The following is a 16,856-nucleotide window of genomic DNA, read 5'->3' as shown; positions in this document are numbered from 1 at the left end:
TATTATCAGCACACCATGGATACAGTTGCATATTCATGTCTGTTGATCCACTAGGTGTTCCCGGCTGCTGTGAGTTCATTTGTAGTATTGCCTTGTCATATTCAGAGACCAGACTCTCACTGTTCTTCTTCCCATCTTCTAACTCTTATGCTCATTTGAAAGCCTTCTTTTGTGATGATCCCTGAAGCTGGAGGGGTCATTGTAGATGTTCCAAATGGCCATTTGTCTCTATATAGTGTTTTAGAACTCTTTGGCTGATGTGTCTGAGAAATGTTTCAATTTTTCTTGGAAGACTTTAGATCACCACCACCCCTACTCCTGCTGGTTTCTTTTCTACTTCTAGTTGGTTCTCTCTTCTGCTTTCCTGTTACATGCTCTTCTTACCCACCATCCTTTATTCTCTACCCCTGTTATTCTCCTCTTCTTCTCTGTCACATCTGTCACTACAAGTCTCATGGATCATTGTAAGAGATGGCATTAGTCCTCTCTTTCTGTCTATCTCTCTCTTTCACACCTACACACAGACATACAAACATACACACAGTATAACATATATGTGTAAAATGCCATAAAGAAACTTTTTACTTTGTTAGCTAACCTAAAAATGAATAAAAACTAAAAACATAGAAATATAATCTTTAATTTGTATACCACATAACGAAATATGTGGTATTTATCTTTCTGAAATGTGCTCTTATGATAAACTATAATTCCCATTTGCATCCATTTTCTTGTAAACTTTCTATTTAAGTTTTCATTATGAATACATGTTGGGATAACAAAAATATTTGTGCCCACTGATTACTAGGGAAACCAGGAATGTTAACCATCCATGCTTGTCTTTTCAAAAAAGAGATTATAGCCTGAATTTTTCCTGGATATATGAGAATTAAATATGATTAATACCTTGGTGATCTGTGTTGTCTGAAGGCTCAGATCCTATCAATCTCCTACAAGCAGGTTCAGAAGCAGCTAATAGTCTATATAATCACTGTTTTCTGTGAAAGATCAGTACATATCAAGCTCCCAAAATGAGGACTGCAGAAACTTAATATTCTTTGTGTACCTTACATTATCTGCACAGCCTGGTACTCCCTCAGGCTCCAAGAACCAGGACCAGAGTTGGCTAATAGTTCAAATGACTGCTAAGCTATTTGTGTGATAGAGAACACACAAGAGTCTACCCAAGGCCCTTAACCCAACACAGGTAGCCTATCTCTACAGTCTATCTTTTGGAACAAACCATGTTCTGACATAGATGCCATTATACTTCCTTTTGCACTAGGGATTGTATTATATCAGGATTTTCCCCTCAAAGTGTACTGTGTTTCAATATACTTAAACTGCTTGGTGTCAGACTTCAGAAGTTTGTACCAGCGGGGACAACTAAGTCATGCTGAAACGGGTTTCCTTCTTGCCTTTCAAGTTTAATTTCTTTGCCACCCATAACATTTGCAAGGATCCCCACAGCTGACAACCAGTGTGAAGTGCTCAGTCCTTAGTGAAGGGTAAAACACTTTTCTAGTGTAGGGCAAATCCTATAATGCTATGAACATAGTTGAGCATGTGCCCTGTGGTATGATTGAGTATTCCTTGGATATATGTCCAAGAGTGGTATAGCTGGGTTTTGAGGAAGGTTGATTGCCAATTTCTGAGAAAACACCACACTGATTTCAAAAGTAGCTGTACGTTTGCACTCCAACCATCAGTGGAGGAGTGTCCCCGTTTTTCCACAACCTCTCCAACATAAGCTGTCTTCTATGCTTTTGATTTTAGCCATGCTAACAGGTGTAAAATGATATCTCAGAGTTGTTTTAATTTTCATCTTCCTGATTATTAAGGATGCTGAGCAATTAATTAAATGCCTTTCGCCATTTGAAATTCTTCCTTTGAGCATTCTCTGTGAGTAGCTCTATAGCCTATTTCTTAATTGGATTGTTCATTATTTTGAAGCCCAGTTTCTTGAATTCTTTATATATTTTGGAGATCAGCCTTATGTCAGATGTGGAGTTGTGAAGATCTTTTCCCATTCTGTAGGCTGTCCTTTTATCTTATTTACTGTGTCCTTTGCCTTACAGAAGCTTCTCAGTTTCAGGAGGTCTCATTTATTAATTGTTTCTCTCAGTGTCTGTGCTACTGGTGTTATATTTAGGAAGTAGTCTCCTGTGCCAATGCGTTCATGACTACTTCCTACTTTCTCTTCTATCAGGTTCAGTGTAACTGGTTTTATATTGAGGTCTTTGATCCAAATGGACTTTAGTTTTGTAAATGGCAATAGATAGGGTTCTATTTGCCATCTTCTACATGTTGACATCCATTTAGGCCAGCACCATTTGTTGAAGATGCTTTCTATTTTAGTTTGTCCAGTTTTGACTTCTTTGTCAAAAATCGTATGTTCATAAGTGTGTGGGTAAATGTCAAGGTCTCCAATTCAATTCCATTGGTCCATATGTTGGTTTTTATGCCAATACCAAGCTGTTTTTTTATTACTATAGCTCTTATAGTAGAGCTTGAGGTCAGGGATGCTGATGCTACCAGAAGTGGCTTTGTTGTAAAGGCTTCTTTTAGCTATCCTGGTTTTTCTGTTTTTCCAAATGAATTTGAGTATTGTTGTTTCCAGGTCTGTGAAGAATTGTGTTGGAATTTTGATGAGGATTGCATTGAATCTGTAGATTGCTTTTGGCAAAATTGCCATTTTTACTATGCTAATCATACCTATCCATGAGCATGGGAGATCTTTTCATTTTGTGGTATCTTCGATTTCTTTCTTCAGAGACTTAATGTGCTTGTCATACAGGTTTTTCACTTGCTTAGTTAGAGTTACCCCAAGGTATTTTATATTATTTGTGGCTATTGTTTAAGGTGATGTTTCTCTGATTTCCTTCTCAGCCCATTTATTATTTGTATATAGGAGGGCTACTGATTTTTTGAGTTAATCATGTATCCTGACAAATTACTACAGGTGTTTATCAGCTGTAGGAGTTCCCTGTTAGAATTTTGGGGGTCACTTATGTATACTATCATATCGTCTGCGAATAGTGTCCACTTGAATTCTTCCTGTCCAATTTGTATCCCTTTGATCTCCTTTTGGTTTCTTATTGCTCTAGCTAGGACTTCAAGTACTATGTTAAATATCTGTGAGGAGAGTGGACAGCCTTGTCTTATTTCTGGTTTTTAGTTGAATTGCATTGAGTTTCTCACCATTTAATTTGATGTTGGCTGTTGGCTTGCTATAAATTGTCTTTATTATCTTTAGGTATATTTCTTGTAATCTTGATCTCTCTAAGATCTTCATCATGAAGAGGTGTTGGATTTTGTCAAAGGCCCTTCCACCAACTAAGAAAATGATTATGGGGTTTTTGTCTTTCACTTTGTTTATATGGTGTATTACATTGACAGATTTTTATATGTTGAACCATTTTTATATCTCTGGAGAAGCCTACTTGATTATGGTGGATAATTTTTTTTGATGTGTTCTTGGATTCAGTTTGCCAATATTTTATTGAATATTTTTGCATCAATGTTCAAGAGGGAGATTGGTGTGTAATTCTCTTTCTTTGGTGCATCTTTGTGTGGCTTGGGAATCAGAGTAACTGTAGCCCCATAAAAGGAGTTTGGTAGCATTCCTTGTTTCTATTGTGTGGTACAATTTGAAGAGTATTGGTATTAACTCTTTGAAAAACTGTTCTAATTCTGTGTTGAATCTGTCAACGGCTGGGCTTTTTCTTTTTCTTTGGTAGGGAAAGTTTTAATGAGTCTTTCTAATTCCTTAGGGTTATTGGTCTATTTATATTGTTTGTCTGGTCTTGATTTAACTTTGGTATGTAGTATCTGTTCAGACAATTGTCCATTTCTTTTAGATTTTCCAATTTTGTGGAGTACAGGTGCTTGAAATATGACCTGTTGAATCTTTGGGTTTCCTCATTGTCTGCTGTTATATCTCCCTTTGCATTTCTGATTTTGTTAATTTGGATGTTCTCTTTGCATTTTGGTTAGTTTGCATAAGGGCTTGTGTATCTTGTTGGTTTTCACAAAGAACCAACTCTTTGTTTCATTGATTTTTTGTTTTGTTCTCTTTGTTTCTATTTTATTGATTTCAGCTCTCAATTTGATTTTTCTTGTATCTATTCCTCCTGGGTAATTTTGCTTTGTTTTGTTGTAGAGTTTTTAGCTGTGATGTTACTTTACTAGTGTGAGATTTCTCCAATTTCTTTATGTGGGCCTTTAGTGCTATGAATTTTCCTTTTAGCACTGCTTTCATAGTGTCTCATAAGTTTGGGTATGTAGTATATTCATTATCATTGCATTCGAGGAATTCTTTAACTTTCCTTCCTTCCTTCCTTCCTTCCTTCCTTCCTTCCTTCCTTCCTTCCTTCCTTCCTTCCTTCCTTCCTTCCTTTCTCCTTCCTTTCTTTATTAACCTCTTGGTGATTCAGCTGAGCATTATTCAGTTTCCATAAGATCATACACTTTCTGTATTTTTTGTTGTTCTTGAAATCTAACTTTAATCCATGGTGGTTCAATAAAATACAGGAGGTTATTCCAATTTTTTGTATCTGTTAAGATTTTCCTTGTGACTGAGTATGTGTTCAATTATAGAGAAAGTTCTATGTAGTGCTGAGAAGAAGGTAAATACTTTTTTGTTAGGATGGAATATTCTGTATATATATAAGGGCATTTGAGTCATATCATCTGTTAATTCCCTTATTTATCTGTCAAGTTTTGATCTGGCAGATCTGTCTAGTGTTTAGAGTTGAGTGTTGAAGTCTCCCACTATTAATGCGTGGGCTTTTGATATGTGATTAAGCTTTAGCAATGTTTCTTTTACATGTGTAGGTGCCCTTGTATTGGGGGCATAAATGTTCAGAATTGAAACTTCATCTTGGTGGATTTTTCCTGTGATGAATATGTAATGTCCTTCCCTAGCTCTTTTGATTGATTTCAGTTTGAAGTCTATTTTGTTAGATATTAGGATATTTATACCAGCTTGCTTCTTAAGTACATTTGATTGGAAAGTCTTTTCCCAGTCTTTTACTCTGAGGTAGTTTCTGTCTTTGAAGTTGAGCTGTGTTTCTTGTATTCAGCAGAAGGATGGATCATGATTTCTTTTCCCTACTTTTATCCTCTGTCTTTTTATAGGTGAATTAAGTCCATTGATATTAAGGGATATTAATGACCAGTGATTGTTAATTTCTGTTAACTTTTGGTGGTAGTATGTGTGTATTTCCCTTCTTTGGGATTTACTGCTGTGGGGTTATCTATTGCCTGTGTTTTCATGGATTTATCTGCCTTCTTTAGGTTGGAATTTTCCTACTCGTATTTTCTGTAGGGCTGGATTTGTGGATAGGTATTGTTTAAATCTGGTTTTGTCTTGGAATGTCTTATTTACTCTGTCTATGGTGATTGAAAATTTTGCTGGGTATATTAGTCTAGGCTAGCATCCATGGTCTCTTAGTGTCTGTATTACATCTGTCCAAGAACTTCTGGCTTTCAGTCTCCATGGTGTGTTATTCTGATGGGTATAACTTTATATCACTTGGCCTTTTTCCCTGCTGCTCTTAATATTCTTTCTTTATTCTGTATGTTTAGTTGTTTAATTATTATGTGGCAAGGGGACATTTTTGGGGCACCTAGTCTATTTGGTGTTATATAAGCTCCTTGTATCTTCATGGGTGTTTCCTTCTTTAAGTTGGGAAAGTTTTCTTCCATGATTTTGTTTTATATATTTTCTATGACTTTGAGTTGGTATTTTTCACCTTCTTCTATCTCTATTATTCTTAGGTTTGGTCTTTTCATGGTGTCCCAGTTTTCCTGGACATTTTGTTATGACTGTTTTTGGCTTTGGTATATTCTTTGACTGATGAGTCTTTTTCCTCTATTGTATCATCTACACTAGAAAATTTCTCTTCCATCTCTTGTATTATTTTGGTTATGCTTGCATTTGTGTTTCCTGTTCATTTACTCTGATTTTCTATTTCCAGCATACCCTTTGTTTGTGTCTCCTTCATTGTTTCTATTTCACTTTTTAGGTCTTGAACTGTTTCCTTCACATGTTTAATTGCTTATTCGTTGATTTCTTGGCTTTCTTTAAGGGATTTATTGGTTTCTTCCATTTTTTTTGTTTTTCTTTTCCCCAATTTCTTTAACAGAATTTTTCATTGCTTCTTTAAAGCTTCTGGCATCTTCAATAAGTTCTTTTTAAGGCTGCTTTTCCCTACTTCTTTTACATTGTGATGTTGAGGTCTTGCTGTTGTAGAAGGTGATGCCATATGCTCTTTTTGTTGTATGTATTTTTGCATTGACATCTACCCATCTCTTCCTCCAATAGGTTTAAGATGTGCCTCTGTCTGAGTGAGCTGCTATTTGTCTAATCTGTGCTTGCTGTTTCTGTTTCTTAGGGGGCCCCTCTGGGTCCATTCTTAGCTCTTGGTCTAATTGGAGTTGGCAGAATCTGTATTGCAGGGAGCTGCTCTTGGTCCAATTCAAGCTACCTGATTCTGTGGCTCATGGATTTGCTCTTGGTCCTATCAGGGTTCTTATTCCAGTCATAGCTGGCAGATTCTTTGTCTCAAGAAGCCTCTCTTGGTCCAAAGAGAGCTGGCAGATTCTGTGTCTCATAAGCCACTGATGTTGCATGTTGATGAGTATTGGTTTGTGGTGTGGGTCTTGTAGATTGCTGGGTCCAATGGGTAGTTTTGGTGGAGAAGCCTGTCTGTAGGAGATATCCCTGCTGACCAGCTATGGGGAAGATTTGGGTGGGGGTTCCCTAAGACTGCTTATGTCCCAGGACTTGGGTCCTAGAGGCTTGTGTAATTTTTATACATTTGAATTTTTCTTTTTTGAAATTAAGGTATTTTCTAAGTGTACAAAAGAATGGGATCATGATATTTTCATAGTACAAATTGTACCATGTTCTTGTCTCCTCCCTCTACTATCTTCTTCACTCTTATTTTGCACCTCAGTGTTCTCTTGTCTGTTTCCAAAACATCTCCTGAGTTCTTCTGATTTTACACCACAGACATATAAATACAATTGTCTAATTTCACCATGAGAAAACACACATTTCATGTCACACATTCATATTTAAATCATGATTATGCCTTTGAAAGAAAATGTCAGATTTATCTTTAATAGCCTAAATTATTTCATTTACCTTGAGGACCCCCCAGTGGTATACTTTTTCCTACAAATGGCACAGCTTTATTTTCCTTTATGGCTGCATAAAAATCCATTGAAGATGCATGAATGGCATTTCTTATCACACTGATATGCTGATAGGCATCTGTCCTCATTCCCTATCTTGGCTACTGTGAACACTGCAGTAGTAAACCTGGGTGTGCACGTGTTTCTGGCTTTTGATTTTCGATCTTTTCAACCACACACCCAGGAGTTATACTTGAGCTTTTCTATGCCATTTTTCTCCTCAGATCAGTTTTATACTTTTAGAAAAAATTTACAATACTAATTTTATATCCATGTGCATGTGTGTCTGTACACTCACATATGTGTTAGATACCTTGAAACAGGAGTCCTAGGTTGTTGTGATCCAGTACACATGAGTGAGAAGAACCGAACTCAGGCCCTCTGCTATAGCAAAGCACTCTTAACTGGTGAGCCATCTCTCTAGCCCTGTTCTCAGCAGTTTTGAAGCCATCACTTTTAGTCTGCATGTTTTGCACAGCTTAAAATTCAACCCTGGGTCTTGTATAAGTTATCAGAGCACTCTGCAAATGAACCACATCCCCAGCACTTTTTAGAAGACATCACCTTCTCTGTAGCAAAGGCTGGTCTGTGTATTCAAAGTTGTCTATTGCTTAATGCCTGGAAATAGTCCTTGTGTCTTAAATATATATTTAATGCCAACCCATCAAAGGCAGTCAGCAAATGTGGTGTATCTGAAAAGAGATTTAATAGGAACAAAGAAAAACCAATATACAGGTGGTGTTTTTGGTACCATTTCCCCCTATTATCATGTAACTACACTATGGACTTCCCAAATTAATTCAATATCAACTTATTAAATTCAGATGGGCAAACACATCAAGAGAGACTGAATGTCTAGAATGTCAGAGCAGGGCGGTAGCTCTGATAATGGCTGGATCTCCAGCAGCAAGGCAAAATCACCAGATAATCTTAGAGCTGGATGGGACCTTTGACATGGTCCCAGCACTTTTCCAAACTGAAAGAGATGTTGAAGTAGAATTTAAGCCTTTTGAAACTCCCCTTATGTATGACACCTTATCTTTTAAGGCCATCAGGTGAGTGTGATAAAAAAATAAGTATAGAACTCACAATGTGAGCCATAATGTTCTATTTGGCTGTTTGATTTCTCTATTGTTCTATCATCCATCTCTCCATCTTTCTCTCTATATCTATAAACTATCTATTTGTATGTATGTATCATCTATCTCCCTATCTATCTATCTATCTATCTATCTATCTATCTATCTATCTATCATCTATCTATCGTCTATCTATCTATCTATCTATCTATCTATCTATCTATCTATCTATCTATCTATCATCTATCTATCATCTATCCAACTCTCTATCTTTCATCTATTTACCTCTTACCTATATACCTATATCCATCCAATATCTATCATCATTTGTACTGTCTAGTCTATGTCAACTTCACACAAACCTGTGTAGAAAAATTTCAAAGCAGTCTTATTTAATAAGAAACATGGAGCCAAATGTAGGGGTGAAAGCCTTAGAGTTCAGGGAAATAATGAGAGCCACCACGTAATCTAAACTCACCACACTGTAGTGTGGTACTGCTGCCTGACTTTTGTATTAATGGCTTGCTATTTCCTCTGATCGCCGTGCAAAATTTACTTGTTAACATACAAATAAAATATCACCACAGTTCAGCATAAATAAAGTATCACCACAAACTAGAGATGTCTGAAAGTAGGAAACCTTAAATGAGAAAATGCCTCCATGAGATCCAGCTTTAAGGCCTGTTCTAAATTTGCTTATTGATGATGATGGGGCCAAACCTTGGTGGATGATGCTATTCCAGAGCTGGTGGTCATGGGCTCTATAACAAAGGAGGTTGAGCAAGCCATGAGGAGCAAACCAGTAAGCAGCACTCATTCATGGCCTCTGCATCACCTCCTGCCTCCATGTTCCTGCCCTGTTTGAGTTCCTGTCATGATACCTTTGAAGATGACCATCAATATAGAAGTATATGCAAATAAATCCTATCCTCCTAAACTTGTTCTTTGGTCATGGTGTTTCATTGCAACAATAGAAACCCTAACTAAGAAATTATCTGCTATCCTTTCATCAACCTACACAATTCTGTTCCCTCCCATTTGCCTGTATATACACATGCATGTGCCTTATAAATATAAACATATAAAAGCTAAATTTCCTAAAGTTCTTTTTGATATAGTTGGAATGAGTTATTTCCTTTTATTAGATGCTCAGCAACTTATGTTTCAAATTTTTATTTTTTTTGTATATGGGTGTTTTACCTGAATGTATGTCTGTGTACAGTGGGGACATCTGGTACCTGTAGACTCCAGAAGACAGCACTTGAATCTCTGGAGTTGGAATTCCAGGTGGTTGTGAGCTGCCATGTGGTGCTGGAAATTGATACCAGGTCCTATGGAAGAGTATCGAGTGCTTTTACCCACTGAGCTATTCTCCAGTCCTGCAAACAACTTTTTTATAAGCAAAATATTCTTAATTTAATATTACCAAATTATTCTCAAAATAAATACATAACTTCTTAATTTAAAATTATGTAATTATTCTCAAAATGAAGACACTTGGGGTCAGTCATAACATAGGGGTTAGAGTTTTACTTTGATGGGTAAAATTAGTTTTGTTTGTATTAAAAACCATGAACTTACTGGAAAAAGCAGGTGAATAGAGGGTCTTTCTCTTTCAATCCCTTCTCTTCTCACTTGCATCTTACCAGACAGTGTCATCATTTGAGGATACCTATACTCTTATTTATATTTTTAAATTCATTCACTATTTTTTCCAGCCCAATCACAGTGTCCCCTCCCTCTTTTCTAGCGTTCATTTATCTAACCTTCCTTCTTCCTTCCATCCACTTCTCCTGTCTCTTCAGAAAAGGGTAGGTTTTCCATGTATATCAGTCGGACATGGCACATCAAGTTACAGCAAGCTTATGTATCTCCCTCCTGTTAAGGCCTGATTGGCAACATAGTAGGAGGAAAGGGTTCCAATAGTAGGTAACAGAATGGGAGACAGCCCCTGCTCCCATTGTTAGGAGTTCCACAAGAAGATCAAGTTATAAAACTGTAACATATATGCAGAGGGCCTAGATCAGTACCATGTAAGCTCTCTGGCTGTCATTTCAGGCTCTGCAAGCTTCTCTGAGTCCAGGTTGTTCATATTGTGGGCTTTCTCGTGGTGTCCTTTACCCCTCTTATTCCCGCAATTCTTCCTCCCTTCTGCAACAGGATTCCTTCAGATCTGCCTAATGCTTTGTCTGTGGACCTCTGTGTCTGTGTGTTGACAAATTTCTAAATGATCTTATTAAATAAAAAATGTGGAGCCAAATATAGGAGTGAAAGCCTTAGATCAGGGAAATAGTGAGAGCCACCAGCCAACCTACCTCACCTACTCTGCTTCCAAATGCCAGGACTTCCTGTCTACCCAGGCTTTTATTGCCTTGCTGTTCTGCTCTCTCATTGGCTATCTAGCCCAGATACTTCATTTCCTCTTCCTACACAGCTTTGTCACTTTCTGTCCATCTGCACAGACCTCCAGATCTCTATGGTTGGTACTGAAATGAAAGGTATGTGTCACCATGCTGGGCTGTCTTCCCCAGTGTGGTTTTGAACACACAGAAAACCTGCCTCCTAAGTGATAGGTTTAAGGGCATGTGCCCCCACTTCCTGACTATTGTGTTTACTTAAAATGGCTTGCTATTTCCTCTGGTCTCCAGGCAAACTTTATTTATTAACATACAAATAAAATATCACCACATTTGTTTCCATCACTTGCTGGGTGATGCCTCTCTGATGACAACTGGCCTAGGCACCAGTCTATGACTAGAATAGAATATCATTAGGAACCATTTCATTGACTTTTTTGCCAGTCATATTTTATTTTATACTAAGTTTCTGGTCTATTAGGCTCCACATTCTGGTCTTTCAGGCAATGCTGGATGTGGGTTCCCTCTCATAGTATGAGTCACAAGCTGCACCAGTAATGGGTTGACCACTCCCATAATTTTTGTGCCACCTTTATCCCAGCTCATCATGTTGGCAGAGAAAATTGTAGGTTAGAAGTTATGTAGCTGGATGGGCACCCCTGTTCCTCTACTGTGAGTCTTGCCTTGTTAAGGAGATGGCTGGTTCAGGCTCTGAATCCCCCATTCTTAGGAGTCTTATATAATGTCACTCTCATAGATTCCTGAGTATTTCCATTGCACAAGGTTTTATAGATCATCCCAGAGATCCCCCTGAATCCAAATGTCTCTCCCAACACTCTTTCTCTCCATTTTCTTCTCACTGTATCCCTTCTGTTGCCATGAACACACTCCTAATCCATCACCCCCATTTACCTATGATGTCCATTCTATTTACCCTTCACAGTGAGATTTTCCCTTGAGCACTGCTTGTTACCCCTTTTGGTTTGTAGATTGCAGCATGCTTTCCCTTTACTTTATGACTACTACACACTTAGAAGTGAGTAAATATCAGCCGGGTAGTGGTGGCGCACACTTTTAATCCCAGCACTTGGGAGGCAGAGCCAGGCGGATCTCAGTGAGTTCGAGGCCAGCCTGGACTACCAAGTGAGTTCCAGGAAAGGTGCAAAGCTACACAGAGAAACCCTGTCTCGAAAAACCAAAAAAAAAAGTGAGTAAATAACATTTTTGTCTTTCTGGGTCTGGGTTACCTCACTCAGGGTGATCTTTTCTAGTTCCATCCATTTGCTAGCAAATTTCTTGGTGTCATTAATTTAACAGCTGAGTAATACTATATTGTGTAATTGTAACACATTTTCTTCATCCATTCTTCATTTGATAGACATCTAGGTTGTTTCCATTTTCTGGATATTGTGAATAATGCTGCTATGAACATAGTTGTGTAAGTGTCCTTGTGGTATTTTAGATGGTCCTCTGGGTATATGCACAGGAGTGGTATAGCTGAGTCTTGAGGTAGGTCAGTTCCCAATTTTCTGCAAAACCACCATATTGACTTCCAAAGTGCCTGTGCAAGTTTGCACTTCCACCTGGAGTGGAGTGGTGTTCCCCTTGTGCCACATCCTCTTCAGCATAAACTGTCATTTGTGTTTTTGATCTTAGCCATTCTGCCAGGTATAAAATGGAATCTCAAAGTCATTTTGATTTTAATTTCCCTGATGGCTAATGGTGTTGATTATTTTTATGTGCTTCTCAGCCATTTGAGGTTCCTCTGTTTAGAGTTCTTTATTTAGATCTATATCCCATTTTTAATTGGATTATATTTTATGAATTCAAATTGATCATATAATAAAAACTCATTGCTAGATATTGGGGTAAATGCTGAAAGATCAGAGGAAACAAGCCACAGCCACTTGTCACCTTGCCAACTCCTCAGCTCATCCTGTCCCCATGAATCCTTAGACTGAATTCTCTGAGTCCTCAGCCAAAATGCTCTAGTTCCTGTATCCTCAAACCTTCTATGCCTTTCTCTGCCCATACATTTTACTTCTTCCCTAATGCTGGGATCAATGGCATATGTCCTTCCCAAATATTGATAGCAAAGACATGAGATCTCAAGAATTGGGATTAAAGGCTTGACTCTCAAGTACTAGGATTAAAGGTATGTGCCACCAATGCCTGCTCTCTTTCTCTGCTAGACTGAATCAATTTCATATAGTCCAGTGTGGCTTTGAACACACAGAGATCTAAACAGATCTCTGCCTCCTGAGTGATAGGATTTAAGGTGTATGCTATCACTGCCTGGCTTCTTTGTTTAATCTAGTGCCTGTTTCTGTCCTCTGAACCCCAAGAAAGCTTTATTTGGTATACAATATATCATCACAGGATGATTTGATTTTTTTTTTTGATGCCTGTTTTCTTGGGTTATTTATATATGTTGAGAATCAGCCTTCTGTTAGATGTGGGTTGGGTGTGTTTGCTTGTTTTTTTTGTTCTAGAGCTTTCAGGTATCTTGTTATGTTGCTAGTATGACATCTTTCTAATTTCCTTATGAAGACACTTAAAACTTTCCTCTTAACCCTGCTTTTATTATGTCTCGTAAGTTTGGGTAGTATGTGTATTTATTTTCATTCATTCTAGGAAGTCTTTATTTCCTTTCTTCATTTATTCCTTGACTCAGTTGTGATTAGGCAGACAGTTATTCAGTTTCTATGACTTTGTAGGCTTTCTGTTGTTTTTGTTAATGTTGAAATACATCTTTAATTCATAGTTTTCTGGGAGGATGCAGGGGCTTATTTAAATTTTCCTGTATCTGTTGAGAGTTGCTTTGTGACTCACTATAAGGTTGATTTTGGAAAGATTTGATGGGAAGAAGGTATATTCTTTTGTGTTTGGGTGAAATGTTCTGTAGATATTTGGTTTATAGTGCCTGTTAGCACTATTATGTCTCTTTTTGTTTTGTCGTGATGACATTTTCATTGGGGGTAGTGGGGTATTGAAGTCTCCCATAATTAATGTGTGAGGTTCAATGTGTAATTTAAGCTTTAGTTATGTTTCTTTTCAAATGTATGTGTCCCTGTGTCTGAGGCATAGATGTGAAGAATTGCAATGTTCTCTTGATGGATTTTTCCTTTAATGAGTTTGAAATGTCTTTCTCTATCCCTTTTGATTAATTTTGGGAGGAAGTCTATTTTGTTGGACATTAGAATAGCTACATCAGTTTGCTTCTTAGGTCCATTTGCTTGGAAACAGTTTTTCATCGGTTTACCCTTAGACAATGTCTATGTTTAGTGTTGAGGTGTATTCCCTGCATGCAGCAAAGGGATGGATTGCATTTCCATATTCATTCTGCTAGTTTGTGTCTTTTTATTGGGGAATTGAATTCCATTGCTACTGAGAGATATTAAGGACCACTGCTTGTTAATTCCTATTATTATGTTGTTGTTGTTGTTCGTATTTTGTGTGTGTGTGTGTTTGTTTCAGATCTCTGGGATTTGCTTGTGTGTGTTTATTTATTGCTTGTGTTTTCATGGATATATTTAACCTCCCTGGGTTAGAATTTTCCTGTTTGTACCTTTTCTGGGCCTGTATTTGTGTGTAGATATTGTTTACATTTGACTTTGAAATGAAATGTCTTGTTCCTTCCATCTGTGGTGATTGAAAGTTTTGCTGGGTATCATATTCTGTGCTTGCATCTCTGTTCTCTTACCGTCTATGAAACACCAATCTAGGCCCTTCTGGCTTCTAAAGTCTCTATTAAGAAGTCACCTGTCATTCTAACAGTTCTGCCTTTATATGTTACTTGGCCTTTTTTCCTTTGCACCTTTTAATAATCTGTCTTTTTTACTGTATATTTTGTGTTTTGATTATTATATGGTGTGGGAACTTTTTTTTCCTTTTCCTATCTATTTGGTGTTCTGTAAGCTTCTTGTTCCTCATAGGCATTTTGTCCTTAGGTTGGGAAATTTTTCTTCTATGATTTTGTTGAATATATTTTCTGCTCATTTGAGCTGGGGTTCTTCTTTTTCTTATATTCCTCTTATTCATAGATTTGGCTTTTTCATAATGTCCCAGATTTCCTGGATGTTTTCTGTTCATAATATTTTAGAATTAACATTTTGTTTGATGGATTCATCTCTTCCCTCCAATATATCTTCTATGCTTGTGATTCTCTCTACTATCTCATATATTGTGTTGGTGATGTTTGCATCTGTAGTTCCTGTTCACTTACTCATATTTTCTATTTCCAAAGTCCTTCCTTTTATGTTTTCTTAACTGCTTCTATTTCCATTTTCATGTCTTGAAGAGTTTCTTTCACCTGCCTTTTTTCTATTAGCTTTTTTGGCATTATTTATGAAATTTATTTATTTCTTCCTATGTTTTATTTTAGCCCACGACTTCAGAACAAGTCTTCTTCTTACACAAGGCAAGGTTGGATCTAAGGACCCAGGGTAAGACACTACTCACTGCCAGCTAAGATTCCCTAAAGCTGACCCAACAGCTCCCAACTGCATCCTCTCCCCTGAGTTCCAAATTCCAGACCACATCTTTGTCAGATAATTTTTACTATACTAGAGACCACACTGTACTAGGAATTCCAGAGACCAAGCAATACCCAAACACCTCAGTCAGATAATTTTTAAATACCAAGTTCCTAAAGTAAACATTCTGTCTTTGTACAAACAGAATGTCACCTGGTACAAAGAAAGCATTTATTTGCAGAAAGAGAAAAAGAATTATTAAATATATATAATACCAGGCAATGACAAAAATAATCACTAAGTAGACTTTAACATTTGCAAATTCAATTTTGATATCTAGTTATCTTTTTTCCCTGAGCTGAAGACTGAACCCAGGGCTTGAGCTTGCTAGGCAAGCGCTCTACCACTGAGCTAAATCTCTAACCCCGATATCTAGTTATCTTAATCACTGAAATTTTAAACTTTTAAACATATAGTTAGCCGTCAATATGACATTAACCATCCCAATGTATGAAGAGATACTTATGGGAGCATGGGTGACACAAAATTTGGTGCACCCCCAAAAACCAATGTCAGTGTGGGTGAAGAAAAAGGAAACCTGCATCCCTGCATATTGTGCAGCTTGGTTAACTGGAGGGTCTCCTCAGCTTTTGTCATTACTCATATGAAATTAGGGAGGACCCTTGTGAATTCCGTATGTTTCAGAATATTCCGGAGCATTTTGAAGTTTAGTTTAGTTCTGGTGACTTAATTATTAATCTTCCAAAACGCAATGTTCCAATTATGAGGAACTAACTTTTCAACAGGAATGCAATTGAAAAAGAAGAGAATGCGGTGCTTATTCAACCACACCTTAGAAAATGTTTCAATAATGGGGATGTATACATTGAAATATTAAAGAAATATGAGGATGGGTCTGGTGAGAGAAGACTTTGACATACAGCATTTGGGGTGCACAGTACAGCAAATGGTAAAACCCAATGTTAAGCGTAGGCTTTCAGAATGATAACTCTAACAGCAGAGTTAGAAAGACAAGATTGGGTTACTGAGTGTGAATATGATATATATGAAATTGTTTTGAAACCCATTATGTTGTATAACATGATTACATATTAGTAACATACACTAATAAAGAGTGAGCCTCTTGTTGATCTGCAATTGTGAGATACTCAACATGGTTACAGCTTCAAGTACATCAAGAACTTACAGCCAGTCAGGTTGTAGAGGTCAATAAGACAAAAAGACAGCCAACAGATTGGGAAAAGATCTTCACCAACCCCACATCTGACAGAGGATTGATCTCCACAATATATAATGAACTCAAGAAACTAGACATCAAAGTACTGAACAGTCCAATTAAAAAATGGGCTAAAGAGCTAAACAGAGAATTCACAAAAAAAGAACTACAAATGGCTGAAAGACATTTAAAGAAATGCTCAACATCCTTAATCATCAGAGAAATGCAAATCAAAACGACTTTGAGATACCACCTTACACCTGATAGAATGGCTACGATCAAAACACCAATGACAGCCAATGTTGGAGAGGATGTGGAGCAAAGGGAACACTCCTCCACTGTTGGTGGGAATGTAAACTTGTACAACCACTGTGGAAATCAGTATGGCGGTTTCTCAGAAAATTAGGAATCGAACTACCTCAAAACCCAGCCATCCCACTCTTGGGCATATACCCAAGGAATGCTGATTCATACCATAAAGATACATGCTCAGCTATGTTCATAG

Source organism: Peromyscus maniculatus, chromosome 1, assembly GCF_049852395.1.
Source record: "Peromyscus maniculatus bairdii isolate BWxNUB_F1_BW_parent chromosome 1, HU_Pman_BW_mat_3.1, whole genome shotgun sequence".
NCBI classification, from domain to species: Eukaryota; Metazoa; Chordata; class Mammalia; order Rodentia; family Cricetidae; genus Peromyscus; species Peromyscus maniculatus.
The sequence above is the reverse complement of the archived record's forward strand: the minus strand, read 5'-3'. Positions refer to the sequence as shown.